Source organism: Pelobates fuscus, chromosome 4 (assembly GCF_036172605.1).
Source record: "Pelobates fuscus isolate aPelFus1 chromosome 4, aPelFus1.pri, whole genome shotgun sequence".
NCBI classification, from domain to species: domain Eukaryota; kingdom Metazoa; phylum Chordata; class Amphibia; order Anura; family Pelobatidae; genus Pelobates; species Pelobates fuscus.
In genome coordinates this window covers 251,108,691-251,132,059 of record NC_086320.1, presented here as the reverse complement: position 1 = coordinate 251,132,059, position 23,369 = coordinate 251,108,691, and the positions used below count along the sequence as shown (strand labels likewise).

The window sequence follows — 23,369 nt, the reverse complement described above, 5'->3', positions numbered from 1 at the left end:
ACAACCCGGGGTGTTTTCTTGCAATAACCAACAACGGGCTCTCCCAAATCACAGTCAAAAAGCGGTGTGCGTGTGTAAAATTGAGGATTGAACAGTTACCTCCACACACGTTCTTCAACTTTTTTTATCTTTTGTCTAGCTAACAAAAAAGTTGCATCAAAGCACTCCACATGCAATACCTCGGGGTGTCTACGTTTCAAGTATGTACCCTTTTGTGGCGATATATAAAACTGGGGTATGTGATAAGCCCCAAGCTAAGATAGGCCTATCAGAAGACATACTCTCAATTTCAACTCAAATGGCAAGTCATACAATTGTAACCGTACCTTCCCAAAATCACATATATATTATTATTCTTATTATAGCCAAATTTACCACCCTAACTCCTCCCACAGGTTTTACACTACATAGACAAAAATATACCAAAACGTGCGGATTGTTCCCGATTGGTGTACTTCACTCACTCAAGAATCCCAGGTGGGGATTATACCACCTACGCTTATATAGTGAGCAGTATATTCCTGCTCACTTTTATGTGAGTAGTATACCTTTCTAATATTCTTATCCGTTATTGCTATATACAGAGAGCACTATTTGTTTTTATCTTCTTCTTCATACCCAGGACCTGTACCTACCAACACCTATTCCTAACAGTGGGGTATCAACGCCACTGAATGCTATACACTCCTGAGCTGGCTAAAGCTCTACAATAGGTGAGTGAGAAGGATTTTTTTTTTTGCCATCATCATCTTTCCAGTACAGTTTTCACTATTGGAATTTATCTCTCTTATCTGCATGCTTCCACATCATCCAGATACCTGATTTCTTTGGATCCCACAAGCCCTATCGATTCCATTTACTTATCTCTTCAATCAAACTTGGACTACTGTTAATCTTATACTTCTTTCAGGACTTTATTTCATTTTTACAAATTTTTATGTAACTATGCATTGTTTTTACTAATATTGTTAGTTAGTTAGTTTAGGCGCAACCTATTTTCTGTTTTCTGTTTTTTACTACTGTACTATTTGTTGATGTATTGTGAGGGAACATCATACCCTTAGGTTGCGGCCCATACCTTATTAAGTGTTCTTGCACAGCAAGACCATTTAATGTTATCTCACATAAATATTATTATTCTTATTATAGCCAAATTTGCCATCCTAACTCCTCCCACAGTTTTTACACTACATAGACAGAAATATACCGAAACGTGCAGTGTTTTGTTGAATGGTTCACGGAATATTGTCATTCTTGTGGCGAAATTGGTCCCATAGGAATGCATGGCAAAATGTTCAAAACTAGAGTGGGAGCTGGCAAAAGCTGAAAAATCAGAACATGATTTCTAAACTGCCACCACTCCCTCATTTTCATTTCCCTGCTGCCACTAAACATGTCCACGGCTAAGCCATAGTCGTGATAGTTTTGACAATATGACCATTTGTTTGCAATTCACGTCGTCCATTGACATTTATTGAAACTCCACTCTAGACAGCTCAAATTTGAAGGGCAATTTCTAAACTGCGACTGTGCCTTCATTTTTAATACATCAGAGACATACTATGCATCAAAATGTAGGTCTGGGTCTTGTGATTCTCACAATATAAAGCTCTTCGCTGTAGGATGTACAGTGTTTTAAATATGTGCCAGGCTGCAGCAGCAAGTGATGTCATAGACAGAGCCTTTTGTACACCTGCTAATGTTTTTATAAATGTATGTTTTAATGTAACTGTGCAACAACGTTGCAATTAAATGTGCTATATAAATGATAACAGTTACTCCGCCCACTCTAGTTGTAGACTACTGGTGGAGGCAAGAACACTTCACACAATTTCCCCCATAGGCAAGAACACTTCACACAATTTCCCCATAGCAAGACCACTTAATGTTATCTCACATATATATTATTATTCTTATTATAGCCAAATTTGCCACCCTAACTCCTCCCACAGTTTTTACACTACATAGACAAAAATATACCAAAACGTGCGGATTGTTCCCGATTGGTGTGCTATTACTTCGTGGAACGTTTCGCCGAATGGTTCACGGAATATCGTCGTTCTCGAGGCAAAATTGGTCTCATAGGAATGAATGGCAAAATGTTCAAAGATAGAGTGGGAGCTGGCAAAAGCTGAAAAATCAGGACATGATTTCTAAACTGCCACCACTCCCTCATTTTCAAGCCCACCTACACAAATCTTATATCAAAATGTTCAGCTATCCCTGCTGCCACTAGAATTGTCCACGGCTAAGCCATAGTCCTGATTATTTTCACAATATGACCATTTGTTTGCAACTCACGCCGTCCATTGACATTCATTGAAAACTCCACTCTAGCCAGCTCAAATTTGAAGGGCAATTTCTAAACTGCGACTGTGCCTTCATTGTTACTATTTCAGAGACATACTATGCATCAAAATGTAGGTCTGGGTCTTGTGATTCTCACAATATAAAGCTCTTCACTGTAGGATTTATAGTTTTTAAAATACGACCGTTTGAAGATGGCAACCGCCAAAATACTCTGACCTGTGTCAGGCTGGAGCAGCAAGTGATGTCATAGACAGGGCCTTTTGTACACCTGCTAATGTTTTTATAAATGTATGTTTTTTTGTTTATTTTTTATTTTTACAGTGCATATATGTATAACAAGCATGCAGGTGGTACCCCGACGGCATTCCACGTGCTTATTTCAGAACATTTATAACAGGGGTATATGTGAACAGTGCACAATTTTACGTATTTATATATAGATGGAAATATGTTGAGATTAACTCAAAGGTTATATCGCTTAATGTCAAAGTAGTAAGTTATGTAGTGGTATGTTAACCTTTGTAGCGTTCGCTAGGGTGTCTATAGGATTTGGTTACAGGTAAATAAACATAGGTTATACTAAGCTTGTCACGCATCAGGCTTGGTCTAAAACAGGCTACACTTACGCATATAGGTTACTGTAGGCTGGAGCTGCAGTGTGTTAGCAATAGTACATCATTATTAACTAGAACAATGCTAAAACATTGTGATAACGTGGTAAAATAGTGCCTAAACATTCTGCTTTTGAGTCCGATTTATGCTAGACCTCTAGGCTGGCTAGCTGCAGTGGCTGCAAGTTACTGGACTGATGAGCGCTTGTGGGCCTGTGGTAGTGCCTCATTTAGCCAATGACCTCTGTTGGGATATGGTCGGTGTCCGCCCGAGATCCTCTAGGAGCCGCTGGTGTGAGGGTGCTTGTGAGGGTGACCTTATTGCCCCAGGTCTGTGTGAGGTCTTGCATCCGTTGGCCACAAAACTCGGTGCATGGTGCAGTCAGAGTTTCCTCCACGTGTGGGAGTAATGGAGGGCCTGGTGATTCACTTGTGCTTGCGCTGCTTGGGCCTCCATTTGTGTGGTTGATGCGGTCTCTATGCGATACTGTTGCTGTGCCCAAGGACTTTCCCCTCACCTCCCTCTGCCCGTGGCTCTGCTCACCCTTGATCTGTGAAGTGTTCTGTGCGGGCTGGGCTGCTTGATGTCGCTCCCAGAACTGTTCCCAAAAGCGGTTGAAGCTGTCTTCTATGCGTTTCATGGTGTCTTGGTGCAGCTTCGTGTGTGAGAGCAGGCCCTGTTCAAGTGCCGCTGTTTCAGCCGCCATCTTAGGTGCGTCAAGCATAGGTGTGTTGCGGCTTTGCGGTGTACCTTTTGGCAGGCTGATTGCTCCAGACTTCCAGCTCGGACCGTGATATCCCCCATCGGTCCAAAGGGGGGGGTAGGAGGTGAGTGTACAGAGGGGTCGGTATGCGGAGGTGCCGGTGCGGAGAGTGGCCGCCTCTCCCCGGCTTCATGGCAGGTAGGCCCCATGCTGTGTTTGTGGGTTTTTTGTTTCGTGTTTGGTCTCGTTCTATTCCTCCGGCTGTTCCCTTCTTCGCTGTCACTTTCCAGGCAGTATGTGTGCCACTTTTATGGGGTTTTACCCATTGATTCGGTGGTTTGTGCCAAGAGCTGAGGAATAGCACGTCCATTCAGCCTGAAAGTTAGCTCTGCCCCCCATACATGTATGTTTTAATGTAACTGTGCAGCACTTTGGGCAACAACGTTGCAATTAAATATGCTATATAAATAAATAATAACAGTTACCCCGCCTGTGGCGAAACCAACCTTGCCACTGGGTCCTGGAGAAGCCTGTTTGCCCGCCTCCTACCTGCTGACTATGGCCCCTGGGTTATTTGGGGCATATTATATTTTATTGTGCGACTGCTGGCCCTTTAACCCCTTAAGGACACATGACATGTGTGACATGTCATGATTCCCTTTTATTCCAGAAGTTTGGTCCTTAAGGGGTTAAGCACAGTGAATGGTATTTTATTGTACTGCTGCTGGCCCTTTAAGAACTGTCTGGGGACATATTGAGACTTTGGGTAACAAAACCCTTTAAGACTATGGCACCTGGAAGGTATTACCTGTTAAAGACTCGTTTAGCAGATTGGATTTTATAAGACTGTACCTTTAAATAATATGGAACAATTCTGCAGCTTTAAATTGGCACTTCGGATGCAGCCGAAGTGCCGAAGTAGTCGAAGTGGCTGCCATTCGACAAACGAACACGTGGCGGCGGCCATCTTTGTTCCTTCGAACGAGGTCAGCGGTGTGTGTAGCCAAATCCATGGAACTGAAATCGGCTACACACTTTACCGAACACCGCTGACCCTTACCTTCTTTTACACTTCGTTTTGCAGTTTCAGAGACTAAGTCCCGTTCGAATATTCGAACGCCCGTTCGAATGGGACTTAGCCATTTTTCGGCATGGAATTGACCGACCGCACAGCCCAACTCTATGGAACTGTTTTGGGCAGGAAAATTGTGCTTGCGGTCGGTCATAAAGGACTTCCACCTAACTTTGGATCCACTGGAGGGATTTGTCTGATTTTTGGAAGGGGTTATGTTTAAAGTATGCTGATAATAAATATGTAGTTTTTATGAAGATTGGATGTACGGTTTTAAAGTTATAGCACATGTATAAAAACTGTATTTTCCCTGGCTGTAATAATTATGTTAACTGGTTATCTGAGGGGAGGGAACCTGTGGGTTGTACCTTAAACTGGATTGGTGTATTGCAAATCCCTCCCTTGCATGGGAGAATCTCATATAAGCCTGTGTGTGAATAAATCAGTGTTGTTGCTGCTTAACCCTGAAGCTGGAGTGTTGTCTCTTTCTTGGGGGGAAAGGGGACTGTATGCCGACTGCCAGGAGTGTAAGCTGTTCGTATTGCTTTTCCTGTTCGGCTGCTTCCAGGGTTCGTGTGTCTGCTGTTCGAGAGTTGGTGAATCCGTGCAGTTTGGGAGTTCGGGAAATCGGTGCTTACAGTAGCTGCTGGTATATCTAAAGGGGATTATCGCCTAAACTGGGCTTTATCCCCTTTTGAGCAAAACGGTCCGTTACACCGCCCACTCCAGTTGTAAACTACTGGTGGAGGCAAGAACACTTCACACAATTTCTCCAGAAATTGTTGCTTTTCTAGTTAGTATTTAGCTGTTTATTGGTCTCTAAGTGCTGATCCAATTGCCACTTGCACATACACTAGCTAACAGACATACACACTCACTAAAAAACACATACAGTCACTAACAGACATGCACTCTCACTAACAGACACACTCACTAACAGACACACATACTAACACACTCCCTAAAAGACACACACACACACATATAGTAACACACTCCCTAACAGACAGACACACTAAGTAACAGACACACACACACTGACAAACAGACACTCACATTTTTTTAAAAAAAATTCAATCCCCCCCAGCCTTCTTACCTTTGGGAATGCTGGAGTGGATTAACACTTTCCCTGGGGTCCAGTGGGGCTGCTGGGTGGGTGGCTGGGCAGTGACTGCAGTCGGTGAGGGAGCACTGATCCTAATGTTCAGCTCCCTCGCGCGCTGCGTAGTGATGCCGGATCTGGAATGTCGTCATATTCTGGCTCCGGCATAACTGCGGTCTGCACGAGGGAGCCAAACAGGAGGATCATTGCTCCCTCGCCGCCCGCCTGGAAAGCTCCACTGCTGCCAGCCTGGGGGCCTTTAATTGGCCAGCTGGCCAGATCCTAGGCCCCCCAGGACAAGAAGCTGGCAAGGCATTTGCCAGGGCGATTGGGGGTGGCATTTTTTGCCACCCCCCAGAAAGTGCCACCCAAGGCAAATGCCTTGTTTGCCTCGTGGTAAATACAATCCTGGTTGTCACTGTGATCACCTCCTGCAGATCGCGGTAATTGTCCACAGGGGGAGTGGCTGGCTTGCCAGCCATGCCCCCCACCAATAGGCTGACACATAGTAACACTGATCGCAGTCACAGGCTTTCACTGCGATCAGATTGCACTGACAGCCTGTCACTGCGATCAGACTGAGCAAATCACAGTCACTGACCCCAGGGGGACTGTCTGGGTGGACAGGTATGTCCCCCTACCGCGATCTCCTGCAGGGTAATGGCGCCGGCCACGTGTGTCAGCCGATTTCCAATTGGCTGACACATGGTAAATACCGATCGCATTGAGAGCCTGTCACTGCGATCGGAGGTTGCAGACCACGGTCACTGGGCACAGGGGGGCTACCTGAGGGGCCAGGCATGCCCCCCCAACCACGATTTGCAGTGGGCTCACGGCGCCCACCATGTGGGCAGCAAGAACGGCCACGACGTTCTATGCCGCCCGCCGGCGTTTAGAGCAAGCCCCTTAAGGACGGCATAGAACACCCACCATCCTTACAAGCTGATATATATATATATATATATATACACACACACACTTACTGAATTGTGCCAACTGCAGCTATTTAACTGCAGTCAAACTTTAGCTGATAAGAGCTGCTCACCTGTATATACAACGCTTATTTTTTTTATTTTTTGTTTATATTAGATTTTGCAATGGGTTTTCTCTTTTTTATGCTAGATATAGTCAGACTATATAGAGTGTGTGATGTGTTTTGTTCGTTGCCCAAACAGGACTGTGACAAACTGCCATTTGCCACTGGGCATTAGAGAGGACAGGTTGCCGGCTTCCTGCCTTTAGACTATGCCCCATGTTGAAACGCTTGATTTTCCCCTGCAAAGACACGAAAGCCGGGTCATTTGGTACTTGCTCTATTTGAACAGTCATACCACAGATAGCTATGCCATGGAGCCCATTCGTATAACGAAAGACTATGGCTCCATGGCAATTGAACTGTATGTATGTGATCTGAGCACCATTCAGTAATAATATGCGCTCAGATCTAAGCTATCTGGGGATATGTGAATGTACCCGTTTTATGTAATAGCTGCACAGTTATATATTTTTATGTATTTTATTGTCTTTTGCTACCATGTGTTCAATGGAGTTTTGCCTCTGTACTTGGAGATAATTGGATTACTTCCCAATTATCTCCAGGATAGAAGACTCTGTGGAACTGGTTTTGGGCAGAAAAGCCATGCTTGATTTGGTCACAAAGGATTTCGATTTGTCTTTTGATCTACTGGATGGATTTTTATGATTTTTGAGTATATTTATATCTACAGGACGCAGATTTCAAATATGTAACTTTAATATTGCATGTATACTTTTAAAGTTATTAATTAATGTTGTGTAAAAACTGTATATTTTCTGCCTGTGATAATTAAGTTAGTCTATTGTGTTGATTATTGTATCACAGGCAGAGGGGAGGATTTCTGCTGGGAGTGTTTTACTTTACTGTATGTGTTGTAATGTGTTTATTGGTTGTTCTGCAAAACCCTGTGGGCGGTCCTATGTAGGGAAAACCTGCAGAAAAGAAGGCCCTTTGGTGCCAAGTAAAACAGATCTTCTTGACCCTCGACACGTAGTCTTGTCTCGTGATTGGAGGGGACAGCTATACTCACACTAGGGATTGCTATGTTCTGCATACTCCCTTGAGCTTTAATCACTTAGCTCTTTTAAGAACTTGTTCCTGATACGCTCTCCTGGAAGAGAGGTCTTCCCCACATGGTTCGGAAGGACAGAAGCTGATCCAGGGTGGACGGAAGACGGTGAGGCTCCAGTTAAGCTATGGCGGTTGTGTAGTTTGTGGTGGTTGTGGTGTCCGGTTCGGTGCTTGTGGTCCTCGGCGCAAGCTAGGAAGCATCCATCAACGGAGGGTACTCGGTCGGAGTACGGGGAGCTCTGTTACAAGGACTTTTTTTTAACAAATATTGATTAAAATTATTGGTTTTATAATTACACTATTTATTTGTTACCCCCTCCATTTCCTTTTTTCTTTTGGTTTTAATGGGACCACACACACATATTGTATGTGAAGCCCCATGCAAGGTGAATTCCCATGCAAGGGGTTTCCTTTCACATATTCCAGGGGCATTCCCCACTGGACCTGAGAGTAGAATGCTACAAAGTACACAACATAATTACATTACTTCTCAGATCCAGGACATACACATCAAATACACCCCAAAATATGCCTTTAACAATTACCCCCTCAAGTCATTTTCCCGGATAGTCAGTTTTTGAGTGCCCAACATATCCGAAAAGCAGTTCTATAAATTCATGCTTTGCAGTCGGTCTCTTTAGGGAGTACAAAACATAAAATACCGAAAGTATCTGTTCGTAGTTTGTAGTGTGCCCCTCGTTCGGGAGTTTGTTTCTACCGAACACCGCTGTAGTGAGTCGAACCAAACTGAACATACCTGGGGTTGGAAGTCCCAGCGGTGTTCGCACCGTCGAGTGGCTAATTTTAGTTCCATACACTCGACGACCAAACACCGATGTGCCTGGATCTGAATGCCTAACGTATCCGAAAAGCACTCCGATCCCATGAACGCAACCGAAACACCACCGGGGTATAGTGTAGACTGACCGCACACAAGGCGCCTGCGAAAAAGAGTTCCATAAATTCAGGCTGTGCAGTCAGTGGCAGAAATGCCTCTGCTGTGTGTTCTTGGAGGGGCCTGCTTGCCAGCTTCCTGCCTCAGGACTATGGCCCCCTGCAATAAATCTGGCTAAAATACTTTAAAAACGGCTCTGTTTGTGCAATTGGGATTATATGGTTTGATTCCCGATCAGCCACACGATAGTTATTAAAACTATCTAACTAGACTGACCGCATGCATGCAGACGGTCAAATTATGACTTCCAGGAAATTCCTGACCCCTGAACCGATCTGGGTGATTTTTGGATATGTTGGTCACCCAGATCGGGGCTGTCAGGGAATGTAACTTTTATGGGGGGTTTGTGTGTTTAACCACCTAAGGACCAAACTTCTGGAATAAAAGGAAATCATGACATGTCACACATGTCCTGTGTCCTTAAGGGGTTAAAGGGCAAATTTCTATGCCTGGAGATATCTTGTTTTATATGGGAGTGTCCTGGGCCCGAGAGCCGATGTAATCGTGTGCATGTTTTTACTGTAGTCTCCTCTCAGGTCCAGGAGGGAGTGCCCCTTGCATGGGGACCTGCATATAAGGCCAGTTGTGGCTACTAATAAACGAGTTCCTGCTAACCCTCAACATAGAATCTAATCTCATGTTTGTAGGGAACCGCTATACCAGCTATAATCACCAGCTCTTGTAAGAGCTACACTTCTATACCTGCTATACTCTCTTAGAGGGTGCTGGATCCAGGAGTTTGGTCCAGCGTGAGAAGGGATGGCGAGACCCCAGCCAAGCTGCGGCGGCTAAGGGGCTACAGAGCTTATGGTACTCGGCGACCGCTAGGAAGAAGCGATTGGCCGAGGCACCCAGGCCAAGTGCCAGGCGTTCCATCACATCTGGTGGCAGCACTAGGGTGGCTTCCTAATGCGAGGAGAAGTATCCTGGAGACACCGGTATTATGTGGATTATAATTGAGGGCAACGTTAGTACCTGTACAGTGCCCCTGGCTGCAGCAGTATGGAACCAGCTAGTTTCCGGGCAGCATCCCCATTTGAGGAGGAGTTTCGCTGGAAGTTGCAGCACCTCTTGGCCCAACTGGATGGGCCTGTGTCAGAGGAGGGCATGCTGGACTACAGAGATGCCACAAGGATGAAGCTCTGGCACAAGGCCCTTGAAGAGGTACAACGTCGGCGTTGAGAGTGTCTCCCAAACAACGAACAGCGGTTCCAGGTAGACGTGGCCCTGCAGCTGCCTCTCCTGGGAGAGCAACCCCTGGATGAGTGGGTGGAGAAACTGTGGGACCTGATCCAGAGAGAGTTGTGGCTGGTTGAGGCGTACAGGGCACTAAAGTGGTACGCCGGCTGGCGTGACCACTGGATGACTGATAACAGTATTCCGGAGCGTTAGGACTACAATGGCCCGGGCTTATTGTGGGAGGCCTGTGAGAAAGACATTGACTTTGGCAGCTCGGCAGAATTCCGGCTCTGGGAAATCCACAGTACCAGGAAAGCCCCGATGCAGTTCGCAACACAGGGAGAGGAGACGGTCGGTCTCTCTCCCCAGCGGCAGGGCAAGTTATTGGGAGTGGAGACAATCTGTCTCACTCCCCAGCGCCAGTGTGCAGCACAGGGAGCAGAAGGTGTCGTCCTTCCTCCCCAGCAGCTGAGTGAGCTACAGGGAGAGGAGCATATTACTCTCTCTCCCCAGCGGCAGGGTATCCTACAGGGAGGGGAGACAATCTGTCTCACTCCCCAGCAGCAGTGTGCAGTACAGGGAGCAGAAAATGTTGTCCTTCCTCCCCAGTGGCAGAATTTGGTATTGGGAGAGGAGACAATTGGTCTCTCTCCCCAGCGGCAGGGCTAGTTATGGGGAGTGGAGACAGTCGGTCTCACTCCCCAGCTGTAGTGCGCAACACAGGGAGAGGAGACGGCCGGTCTCTCTCCCCAGTGGCAGCCAGAGATACCGGGAGAGGAGACAACTGGTTCCTCTCTCAACTACAGGGGAACAGCAAACCCAACCCCAATGGTGCAGATGGGACCGTGGTCTCTGTACCAAAACTACAGGGATGCTGGGCGGCTGGCCCAGATCCCCAACTACAACCAAAGTAACTGGGAGTAGGGACAGTCGGTCCTACTCCCCAGCGTCAGTGTACCTTGCAGGGAGAGGAGACAATTGGTCTCTCTCCCCAGCGGCAGCCGGAGATACTGGGAGAGGAGAAAGCTGGTCCCTCTTCTCAACTACAACAGGGCCCTCTAGACTGGTCTTGGGAGGAACCCCTACTGGCAGGTGGAGATGGGACCAAGGTCTCTCTAACGGCCCTACAGGGATGCTGGGCAGTCAACCTAGATCGGTTCAGGAATTTCCTGGAAGTCATAATTTTGACCGACCGTGTACATTGTCCTATGCCCAAAACAGTTCCATGAAATCAGTGCTAACGGCCGGTCAAGTAGTCTTTTGCAGGTAGTCTTTTTCAGGTTTCCCTGCAGGGCCCATAGTCTGTGGACAAGAGGCTGGCAAGCAAGCTCCTCCAGGAGCTTGTGGCAAACTCACGTGGGAAGGGGAGTTTGTCACAATGAGTAGAAGCTGTTTATGATCAAAAGCAGCAGAAAGGTCAAGGAGAATTAGGATAGAGTAATGGCCACAGGATTTTGCAGTGATAAGATCAATGGATACTTTGGTCACAGCTGTGTGATGAGCGCTGAATCCAGATTGAAGTGAGTCAAGCAGAGAGTTGGATTCCAGGAAGTCTGTTAATCTCGCATACACAACTCTCTCAAGGATCTTGGAGGCAAACGGCAGTAGCGAGATAGGGCAGTAGTTGGACGGGGAATTGGGGTCAAGGTTCGGCTTTTTCATAATCGAAGTTAAGTATGCCTGTATTACACATCCATGTTACAATGCTAACTGGAGCTTAAAAAAACCCAAAGTAAATTGTTAGTCTAGGACTCAAGAGGTGTCCCTTGATGTGGCAAGTGAGCTTACACTTGAATGGCCATTGGAGTGATACCAAAAAAAATCCACTTATTTAAATATGCATAGGGATTTGGGATATTAAGCAAATTACTATTATTTTTGGTCCAGTATTGGAGAAAACTTAATTTATATGCATTATTTATTTTTTTTTTTTTTTTGGAAGTCAGCCTAGTGTGACAAATTTTTTTAGTTTATAAACACACATGAAGCACCTTAGCTCCTGTGTTTCACTTTTGTACTTGTAGTGGATACTCGATAAGCAGAGTGAAAAATCTGTTTAGATTGAGAGAGGTGGGGGTCGTTGCCGAGCGGTGAATGAGAGCAGTCGCCTGAGCACGGAGTTCTTCCGGCCCAGGGTGTACACACGTGTTTTACAGCGGTAGAATTGACGTCAATCTCGCCCAGCACCAGGCAATACCTCCTGTAAGAGATGACCACTAAGATAAATAAAAAACGTAAACAAAAAACGTAAACAAAAAATACTCCAAATGCACCTAAATTTGACACCGAAAGTCGGTGACACTGAAAGATGGCGCAGAGAGACCAGAATCCCCAGCCTCGTGCTCTGATGCTGGTGAATCTATCCAGGGCATTGACTACATGTATCACCGTGTCACCAATGCCAACTTGCACACCATGCTCCTAGACTTCAAAACCTCGTTTCAGTCTGACCTGAAACAGATTGCGTCGAACATTAGATCTGACATCCAGTCCCTGGGTGAAAGAAGAGCGCGGCTGGAGGAGCGGACGGATCAAATCTCAGACACACATAACATTATGGCAGAGGCACAATCTGCTCTCCTCACAAGGCTTAAAAATTTAGAGGGAAAAGTGGTGGACCACGAAGATTGTGACCGACATAACAACATCAGAATCCGGGGGATCCCGGAGACGGTTAAGCCGCAAGGCCTAACCCAGTACATACAGGAACCATTTAAGGCCTATATCCCCGCGCTGACTGAAGCAGAACTCCTGCTAGATCGCACACATCGCCTTCCGAAACCCAAGCACTTACCTGCTACAGTACCGAGGGACGTTATCACCAGAGTGCATTATTACACTGTGAAGGACCGCATAATGTTCACAGTCTCCAGTCGGAAGGTCCCCAACGAAGCTTATCAGGGAATGGAAGAGACTGCCACGCTCCACCACCGCCCACAGGCATACCTGAACTTGATGGGTCCATACCCACGCTCTCTCTCCTCTGCATTTATGTGGGCCAAGTCGTATGCTCAGACCGTTGTTATATTTTTTTAGTTCCTTTTATATTATATTGCCGGACTCAATTTGTTACTACACCCAGAAGGGCGACATAGAGCACACAACATCGCAAGTCATGCTGTTATTGTTATTAATCCTTCTAACCACCCCCACAGTGGCTTTCTGACCCAGAACCATGACTGCAACCGTTATCCCTTCCGCTGCACCACAGTGTTGAAGCGAACGGAATGTTGTACATAGTTACTTACCTTATTTGTGAGATTAAAATTGTATTTCCTTTAAGGCTGAATCTACAGACCATGAGTCCTCCACTTCCGCCATGCGATGGCACTGTCACCATAGCTATACCAGAATTGAATTGGAGCAGGTACGGGACCGCTGACCGCCCCCCCTAGCGGAAGGCAACCCCCATCCACCCCGTTTCACCCACAACCTCTGCCACCCTTACGATAGTACTTAAGTTTTGCTCCCTAAATGCCAAGGGGCTGAACTCCCCTATTAAACATCGCCTCGCCCTATTCAAAGCGAAGTCCCTCAGAGCCCATGTAGCGTTTTTTTCAGGAGACGCGTTTTAAATGGGGCAGCCGACCTAAATTCAACTCCCTAGCATTCCCTATAGACTATCACTCATGCTACTCGACAAAAAAGAGAGGAGTGTCCATCCGTATAAGCATGTAGCCTTTTCCTTGGTGCGCAAAGTAGGAGATAAGAAGGTAAGGTGCAATGTTATTCGAACAATAATCCATATCCCTTATCAATGCATATGGGCCTAATGCTAACCATTCTGATTTTGTGGATTTGCTCTTTATGTTGGTGTCTGTCCATGCCTTCAGGGAGGTAGTCATTGGAGGCGACACAAATTTCCTCTTAGACAGTGACCTGGACTCCTCCTGGGGCCCAGACCTGGCGACCCAGACACTGAAACATAGGTCCAAACAAACATTACGCATATGCCGCAAACTGCTCGCATACTGCACGCAGACCCATGGCAAGTAACGCACCCACAGAGAGGGACTAGACGTGCCACACAGCGGTGCACAACAGCTATTCAAGAATAGATAGATTCTTAGTTCACACCTCCTCTCTCACGAGGATAGAGCACACCGACATTGGCCTGATCTCTCGGTCGGACCATGCCCCAATCACTCTGACTCTTAAAGAACAATTTGCCAATACGGGAAGGGGCAGCTGGAGATTAAATGAACAGCTGCTCTCCAACCCAGACATAATCGATCACATAGAGCAGGATTTGCAGCACTACTTCAGGGAAAATACAACCCCAGGCTCACCCCTCGACCAAATTTGGCTGGCACACAAAGCCTACATCAGGGGCTGCTTTATTAAACACGCTAGCTACGGCAAAAAGCGGCGATTAGAGAAATGCAGATCCGTGATTTCTGAACTGACCTTACTAACCTATACAAATAAACACTTTCCAACGGCATCCACACACGCTAGACTGCTACTCCTACAATCACAGCTTAGAGACATGACTACATTTCTCACACGGAGACTCAAACATAGATACTTCGCTGCTGGTCATAAAGCAGGGGCGAAATTGGCCTCTCAACTGAAACAAAAGGCCGCGGCCTCCAGGATTGCCTCCCTTATGGGCACTAAGGGTAACAAAATGCTGGACCCAAAAGGGATTGTGGATGAGTTTGCACAGTACTATGAATGATTGTATAACTTGAAAGACGACCCACAGATGGTCAGCCCCTCCACGGAAGCTATAGACACATTCCTATCAGACGTTAATCTCCCAACCCGATCAGCTACCGATATAGAGCAACTATGATGCCCGTTTACCACGGAGGAGATTGCCTCAGTAATCTCTTCGCTCCCGTCACATAAGGTCCCGGGCCCTGATGGCCTATCTAACAAATATTATCACACATACTCTAGCATCCTCTCCCATCCCCTTCGAGACCTGTTTAACCATTGTGCAGTGGGGGGCTCCCTACCAGAGGAGATGTTGCTCGCTCACATCTCTACTTTGCCCAAGCCGGGCAAAACCACGGACCAATGCAAAAATTTCAGGCCTATCTCCTTGCTCAACAGCGATGCCAAGATCTATGCAAAACTGTTCAGTAGCAGGCTGGCCCCGCTCATACATAAATTGGTCCATAACGATCAATCAGTGTTCGTACAGGGCCGACAGGGCTCCGACAACTCCAAGAGTTGAACGTAGTGGCGGGGATGGAGAGGGGATGGCTCGGAGGTCTTTTCTTGGCGCTGGATCCCGAAAAGGCCTTCAATAGACTGGAACTATATGTCACGAGTACTCACCAAATACAAATTTCCCACAGAAATCATTAGCGGCATACTAGCGCTTGTGGTAACTTGTCTTCCTTGCATGATCATTTATCTTCCTTTCAGGACTTCCTTAAACAAAGACTAGGTGGGAGGGCTAAGAATCTTTCCTTCCCTCCCACAATTGCTAAAGGAAGTGAGGCATGAACAGGATGTGATGTAAAACACATCATCTCAACTAAGGGCATATAACATAAGGCCAGGCAGGAAATCAGTCTTTTTTTTTGCTTCCTTTTCTTCCTTGGTGGATGTGATGTTGGACTTGCAGCAGTGAGCCATTACTAGATGTGAAGGCCTAACCGTGGGTGAGATCAAACGTGTGGGGAAGGGGATTACTATATAGATAGATAGATTTAAAAGGGTTGTTGCTCCGTGGGTCTGGGCTGTGTGTTTGTGATACATTTATAGTATTGTGTGTGCCTTCTAAATAAATACCTTTTAATGTAGACGAACATTGTGTAATATTTATATTAATTTGGTGATTACACCACAGCGCTGTATGCTAAACCCAATGCCAAGGTCTCCCGTGGTGGTTTCCTCTCACAAACTTTCCACATCTCCAACAGGACTCACCAGGGCTGCCCGCTGTCCCCCTTACTCTCTATTCTCTCTCTAGAGCCCCTAGCTTGGAAAATCAGACTACATTCGGACATACAGGGCATAAAGCTGAAGGGTAGGGATTATTGCCTAGAATATGGTGGGGTCTCATATTATTGCCTAAACCTAAGACACAAGTCCTACCAATAGGCCTACCCGGGGCGACCATAGACACCCTCAAGACCAATTTTAAGTTAGATTGGCGGAAATTATCCATAACTTACTTGGGGGTTAAAATCGCTCCTACCATTGAAAGCATAGTGAAACTGAATTAAAAGCCCCTTATACAGATGTGCAAAATAGAAACCCTTAAATGGAAAAATGCAAAGCTTTCATGGCTTGGGAGAGTGAACGCCTATAAGATGATGTTGTTGCCGAGACTGCTCTATATTTTTGAAAGCTTACAATAGGAATCCCAGCGACACTCTGCAAATCTTTGCAAGCCATCTGCAGCTCATACAAAAGATGACACACACAAGAGGTATTTGCCCAATATAGGACTGTACTATAAAGTATCACTATTGGCAGCGGGAAGAGCCCTACATGCCCAGGGAGGTGAGGTCCAGTGGGTAGACATGGAGCAAGACCAGCTTGGACACCCAACCTTACCCGACCTCATGTGGACCCCAAGAACCCTTTGCGGCCCAAACATAGCACTGTACCCCACTACGGCAGTGACTTAAGATATGGGACGAGTTTATGTCCTCCTTGGGATGGAAAAAACAGTTCCACCCCAGGGCCCCTTTCACAGTGAATCCTATGATTCCCCTCTCTAGGTGGACTCATCTAGGAATATCCTATATCCACCAACTATGCAAAGGAGAAACAATATTACCATTCCCCGACATGAGGGAGACATGTGGGGTACCTGAGGGCGACATCTTCCCATATTTACAGCTGAAACACCTGGTCAATACACGACACGTTTACACCCACCTCTCTGCTCCCATCCACCTTCACCGCACGACAGGTGCCCCCCAGGTGCTGGACGGCCCAGATGAAACCCAAAGCCCTCTCCCTATGTTATAAAGCTTGGCTGTAACCAGCACCAAACAAACCATTGACCAGTAAGAATCACTGGGAAATGGATAGTGGGATAACATTGACAGACAGGTATTGGATACAGGCCCTAAACAGTATAAAGAAGTGGACCAGGTGCTACTCCCATATGGAGGAACATAGAAAACTGCTGTATAGGTGGTACATGACTCCCCACCGATTGCATAAAATCATCCCCACTGTACCCGCGGAGTGTTGGCAATGTTCTACAGAAGAGGGCACCATGCCAAACATATGGTGGCACTCCAGTGGTATCCAACCTCTGTAGAGCGATGTTAGGGACCTGTTAGAGTATCCAGGACTTCCCCATGACTATCACTACCTGCCTCCTTCTGTTGTTCCCAAGGGAGGTAGAGAGGAACCACAAACAATTGATCACACTGGTTCGCATGGCAGCCCGCAACCTGATTGCGCTATACTGGAAGAAACACACCTACCCATCTCTCCAACAGCTAAAGGATAAAGTACAACAGTTTTATGTGTATGAGAGGATGTCCACGGAATCTGCACATGCAGCCGCACCATTTAGGGAGACGTGGGGGGTATGGAAAACCTGGTATAATGGAGGAGGGAATGGTACAAATTAAATGGGCCAGGGAGGGAGAGGGAGATACTGTGGGGAACACTCCCTCACAGGGTGCTACTACCTGACAAACGTGAAGTGGAGAACATGGTAGATGCCTAATAATGTACCAACTAGTTCATGCCTTTATGTATCGTTTTGTAAATACCTTTGTTATTTATGATTTATGTTATCTTTACATAATCCACAGGCATACCATCTTGTAGCTAACTGAAGGTCTCAGATCAGACTTAACTCCTCACCGATTCAAGTCACGTTTCTACTGTATGTAGTCCTCAGTTGCTCCAGTTATGCTATATCATCTTACTGTGTCGATGATTGTATTCATGTCTATATTCACTGAGTTGTAACTATGTACTGGATTGTGATGAAAACCTTCAATAAAATACAATTATTAAAAGGATTGAGAGAGGTGTGTCCAATTGATCTATGTAGGTGGGTTTTCCCACTACTTAACCAATTGGATTTAAATTGCCAGCTTGATTCTGCGAATAGCATTGCTTTGGTTAAGTTGTTTATCACAACTTTCAGTCGGCACTCTATTTTCACACTATTTTCCAGACTGCACCTGTCACTTTACATTGATGGGGTCTTATTTACATCAAGCTCATCATCATGCAGGGGACAATAGCAGTAGGAACACCCACAGAGGGCTTACAAAGCCAATACAAGCTTGCTGTGCTTATCCACAGCCCCATTTGTTTCAGTAACTTCAATTGTATGCAGCATTATGTTTTATATTACTGCAAAATTTTACCCGATGATTTGTTTGTTTTTATCTATTATGTTTAAATAAACGGTTTTTAGATGTAATGCTAGTACCTGAGTATTGCCTGGTATGTTCGTGTTAATTCTCTCACACACTGTACTGTTTAATTAGTATTTGGTACACCTTGCATTCACCTATCTTGTGGTGTTTGTAACTTTGAAGAGGATTCTGAAACCCCATTAGTTAAAGGTATGTATAACTCAAATTCAACACAAGGAGATAGTAGTTGTGTAAAATATGTACAGGATATCCCAAAGACAGCATTAAAAGAGATTGTATGATTTTAACTTACAATTGTTACCACACTATAATAAAGACAGATTGAGATATGACCATTTTTATTTTTATCATATATTTTATTTGGGTTATTCCTTGTGGTGACTAAACATTAACCATGTACTACTTTCTTTTCTGTACTTCACATTTGTAGTTACAGTGAATTTGTCCATTAATTAAAACAATTATACTCCTTTCAAGATGGCGAATGCCCAAGCAAACGTGCTTAATTTCTCGTTTCTTTGCTTCTTGCTCTAGGAAAAAAAATGCAAAAAAATGATAAATGTACCAGTAGTAACTGGCATAGCATTTATATATATATAATACAAGTGTAATGGCACTCACCCTTGCTGGCTACTTAGTAGTCTGTTAGATGCCCTGGTGCAATCCCACGCTGAGGTTATATATATTATAAAATAGAGATGCACTCTTCGGTCTTTTCAAAAAATGAAATAGTATTTAATATATCAAAGAGTTTACAGTCATCCGATCAACGTTTCGACCCGTTCGGGTCTATGTCGATCGGATGACTGTAAACCCTTTGATGTATTAAATACTATTTCATTTTTTGAAAAGACCGAAAAGTGCATCTCTATTTTATATAATATATATATATATATATATATATATATATATAAATTAATGACTTGCATACAGTGTTATTGTCTGATGAGCAGCTTGCTGAAGAATTCTGTTTAAAACCAATCAGCATAAAAGAGATAAATAGATAGCGATAATGTAGTGGGATGACAGTGCTGCTTTAAACAGCAAGCAGTGTTTAAAACAATAGCAGCCTATGAATGGCTGCTACAATCCTGCCAAACAGGAGTAATATATACAAGAATGTCTAACAGGCCTGTACAACCTGCGTCTGGCAAGATGTTGCTGAACTACAACTCGCATGACTCTTTCAATGAAACAGATAGCCAGGTAATTATTGGAGGTTGTAGTTCAGCAACATCTGGGGTGGGGGGTGCTGGTTGGACACAAGAGAGGAAGGGCCTGCAAACTCCAATAACTGTCTGTTGTCTAGTGGTGCAGAAGATGGGACTTGTTCCTGCATACCCTGTTAGGGTATGGCTGTTAGCCACTGGGGTTCAATGCTCCTCTCTAGCTCCCTGTGTCGTTGTTGCAGATCCCTCCCTGTTAGACTTGTGTAGAGTATAATTAGTCTACCCAGGTCCCGTGCGGCCACACTACAAAGAGTGACAGGTGGGATGGAGGTGCCCTTCCCTGCCTGTCAACTGGAGCAGACCGCCCATACCGCTTGGATTGATCCATTAAATATAATATGATAAGAAAAAGGTTTAAAAAGATTGCATTTGACTTTAGAAATGATTCTATTACTTAAGTTATCATCTCAACTTAAAAGAACTAGCCATGCTATAAAAGTCATACATCATACCAAATTGAAAACACTTGAAACCCAACATAAAATTGATTCAGCTCCTGATACCTTGCAACAGATAAAGTTAAAAACAAATTGCACATAGATTATTGGGGATAAACTCCTTCCTCTGTTCAGTAAACCTGTTATGTTAACAGGAATAAAGCAGGCAAACCTCTGGCTAATAGACTGCATCTAAAATCACTTATTATTGATGAAAGCAAGAATAAAATATACAATCCCAAAGCCATTACTAATGTCTTCTCAGACTTCTACAAAACACTGTATAACTTAAAAGATAAGTCTACTTTATCCTAGCATATAATGGCAGCACAGCATAAGTGTGGATACATTTTTTTAATCCGGAAAAGAATCTTGGTAAAAAAAAAAAAAAAAAACTAAAGATTTTATAAATTATTTTGAAATAAGCATTGAAAGTCATGTTTCAGTGTTTGCAGATGACACAAAACTCTGTAAAGTAATACAATTTGAGCAAGATATTACTTTGCTGCAGAGGGATTAAGATAGACTGGGAGACTGGGCACTCAAATGGCAGATGAAATTTAATGTAGAACAATGCAAAGTTATGCACTTCGGCATCAAGAATGCACAAGCAATTTATATCCTAAATGGAAACAAATTAGGGATAAGAAAACACGAGAAGGATTTGGGAATTGTTATAGACAACAAACTAGGCAACAATGGGCAATGTCAATTAACAATGGCTAAGGACAGTAAGGCATTGTCATGTATACAAAAAAGGTGCATTAATGCTCGGGATCAGAATATAATTTTGCTTCTTTATAAATCGCTGGTAAGACCACATAGTCAATATGCGGTGCAATTTTGGGCACCTGTTCTAAAGAAGGATATTATGGCACTATAAAAAGTGCAGAGGCAGGCTACTAAATTAGTAAATGAAATGGAACATTTTAGCTATGAAGAAAGGTTAACAAATTTAAATCTCTTTAATTTAGAAAAATGGTGCCTCAGAGGGGATATGATAACATTATACAAATACCATGGTCTGTTAATCTATTCACAAACAGGTGAACAGGTAAACAGGACTATACATAGGACACAAGGTCATGCATTTAGACTGAAAGAAAGAAGATTTAATTCAAGGCAAATTAAAAGGTTTTTTTTACCGTAAGAACAATAAGGAATTCTCTACCTGAAGAAGTGGTTTTATCAGCGTCTGTACAGATGTTTAAATAGCAACTATATGCATACTTGCAAAAACCTAATGCTTAATTATATACTTTCTCAACTATAGGGTAATAGCTTCTTGATCCAAGGATAAATCTGACTGCAATTCTGGGGTCAAGAAGGATTTTTTTTTCTAATTTGTTGCAAAATTGGAAGTGCTTCAAACTGGATTTTTTTTTTGTTTTGCCTTCCTTTGGATCAACCGCAAAAAAAAGATGTGAGGAAAACTGAATTTGCTGGAAACATGTCCTTTTCAGCCTATGTAACTATGTGAAGAAAATGTTAAAACTCCCCCTAGTCCCCTTATAAATCCTGGTCTCCCCAATACATTGCAGTTTGTTCTTGTCCTGTCACCAGAATGGATGAGTTACTCTGTTGTAAGGAGACTGGCGAGGCCTGGGGAACTAAGGCCAATAGCATACTGAGTGATGAGCTGTAGGATGCTACCTCAGAACCTTGTGCGGTTACAGAGCGCCAATTTTCTTTGTGAGTTGCTTATGCCAAGTTTTTCGGGAACTGGCAGGTAGGCAGTCCCAGGTGGCGCGCCCTTCAATAAGCAATGGTGGCATGCACACCTGGATGGCTTGCGTTTCACTGCAGTTCTTTTTTTTTTTTTTTTTTAATTCTTTATTTTTCTTGTGCATTTGATTACATAACAGAGGTACCTGTAGCGCCACAACAGCAATTACAGGCATTTCAATGGCTTACATTGTCATGGCAGAAATAAACAGCACATTTTTTATGAGAAAATTAACAGACTGGGAACACTTTAAAGATTTTAAACATGCTATATACAGGCTAGCTTTGTATGTCTGTTGCCGTGAGTCACGATGGGGGTTTCAGGCTTGACACAGTAAACATACAGCGGTTCTAGCGTATATAGTAGTGGTTGGATGTGATTAAACATCGCCTAACTAGCTAAGGATATCGGTCGATGCTACGACCTCTTAGGTAGGTACTGCATCTTCACTGTAATTCGCAGGCATGGCATTAGAGTAGTAGCACACTTTTGTTTACGGTGTAGGCAATATAAACAGGCTTATTGAATTATGACAGGGGATTAACAGCATATAGTATGAACATCAACAGATTATATTAGCTGACATTAGAGATCGGTGGAGTCAAATGCTTAAAGAGTGGCTTCAGGTTAAATTCGCAGTCATATTGTATAAGCACGGTTGCAGTTAGCAGTAACTTAATGTACTAATACATTTAAAAGTTAAACTGTGTGTATTTAAGCATAGACACATCATACAGCAGTTAACATTGCTAGAGTTAGCCTTCGTTGTGTAGCCATGTTTCTATTCTCTCTGAGCATAAAGGTGCTCTTCATTAAAACAAGGGTAAGAATTCGTTATAGCAGGTTATATGCCAGTGAGTTAGTGTTAAAATACAAATAAAAAAAAAAATTAAGGCGAAACAGTGGTCGTTAAGAGTAACGTTAGAAGGTTAGAGTAATCAAGTACCGTCCTGCGTCTAGCGCTGCTTAACAGAAATAATAAAGACTGCCCCGTTTAATGCCTACTCGCTGCACATATTAAGTAGTGTAAATACTTTATCAGGTGCTAGCAAGAATGCAAAAACACGGCAAGTAATAACATGGAAAAATATTAACAGTAATGGTAGGTATGTTACAAGAATTCCGCCTAGTCTATGCTATAGTCCATGCTATAGTCTATGCTATATTATTAGGTTTATACAGTGCCTAAACTAGGCTGAGGACAACACAGATTACGCTTACATGAGAGGGGGAGAGGAAATAGACATGGGGGTGAAACAAGCTGGATGCCAGGCAGGCAGGCAGGTATGTAATCAAGTGGGCCAGGTAGCGTAAATAGTCCAGATGTAGATCGGTACAAATCAGTCCGTGAGAGAAGAGCGTGACGGTAACTGAAATGTCCAGGCTGCATATTAGTGGTCGATCACCCCATCCCTTGTCTTGGTACCTGGCTTCTTCGGGGGGTGAGAGTCTCAATGACCCTGATCTTGTCGTGTTGTTGAGTCGGGCTCCGGTTTCTGCCGGTCCGACTGTGTGCAGCTCCTCCGCTGGCTCGGTGCAGTGCAGTGCCGGCTTGCTCTTGAAGCCTCTTCCTCTGGGGGTGCGAGATGTGCGCCGGGAGGCTCACCCTTGCGTTT

General features: G+C 44.4%; 1 protein-coding gene across 1 annotated transcript in view; it reads right to left on the bottom strand.

Moving 5' to 3' along the window:
* Window positions 1-18,682: 18,682 nt before the first annotated feature.
* DDC (dopa decarboxylase) overlaps window positions 18,683-23,369 on the bottom strand; it is a 493,139-nt gene continuing 488,452 nt past the window's right edge. Inside the window, exon 15 of the mRNA XM_063452033.1 lies at window positions 18,683-18,891. The gene's annotated coding sequence lies outside the window, so the exon portion shown is untranslated. The remainder of the gene's footprint in view (window positions 18,892-23,369) is intronic.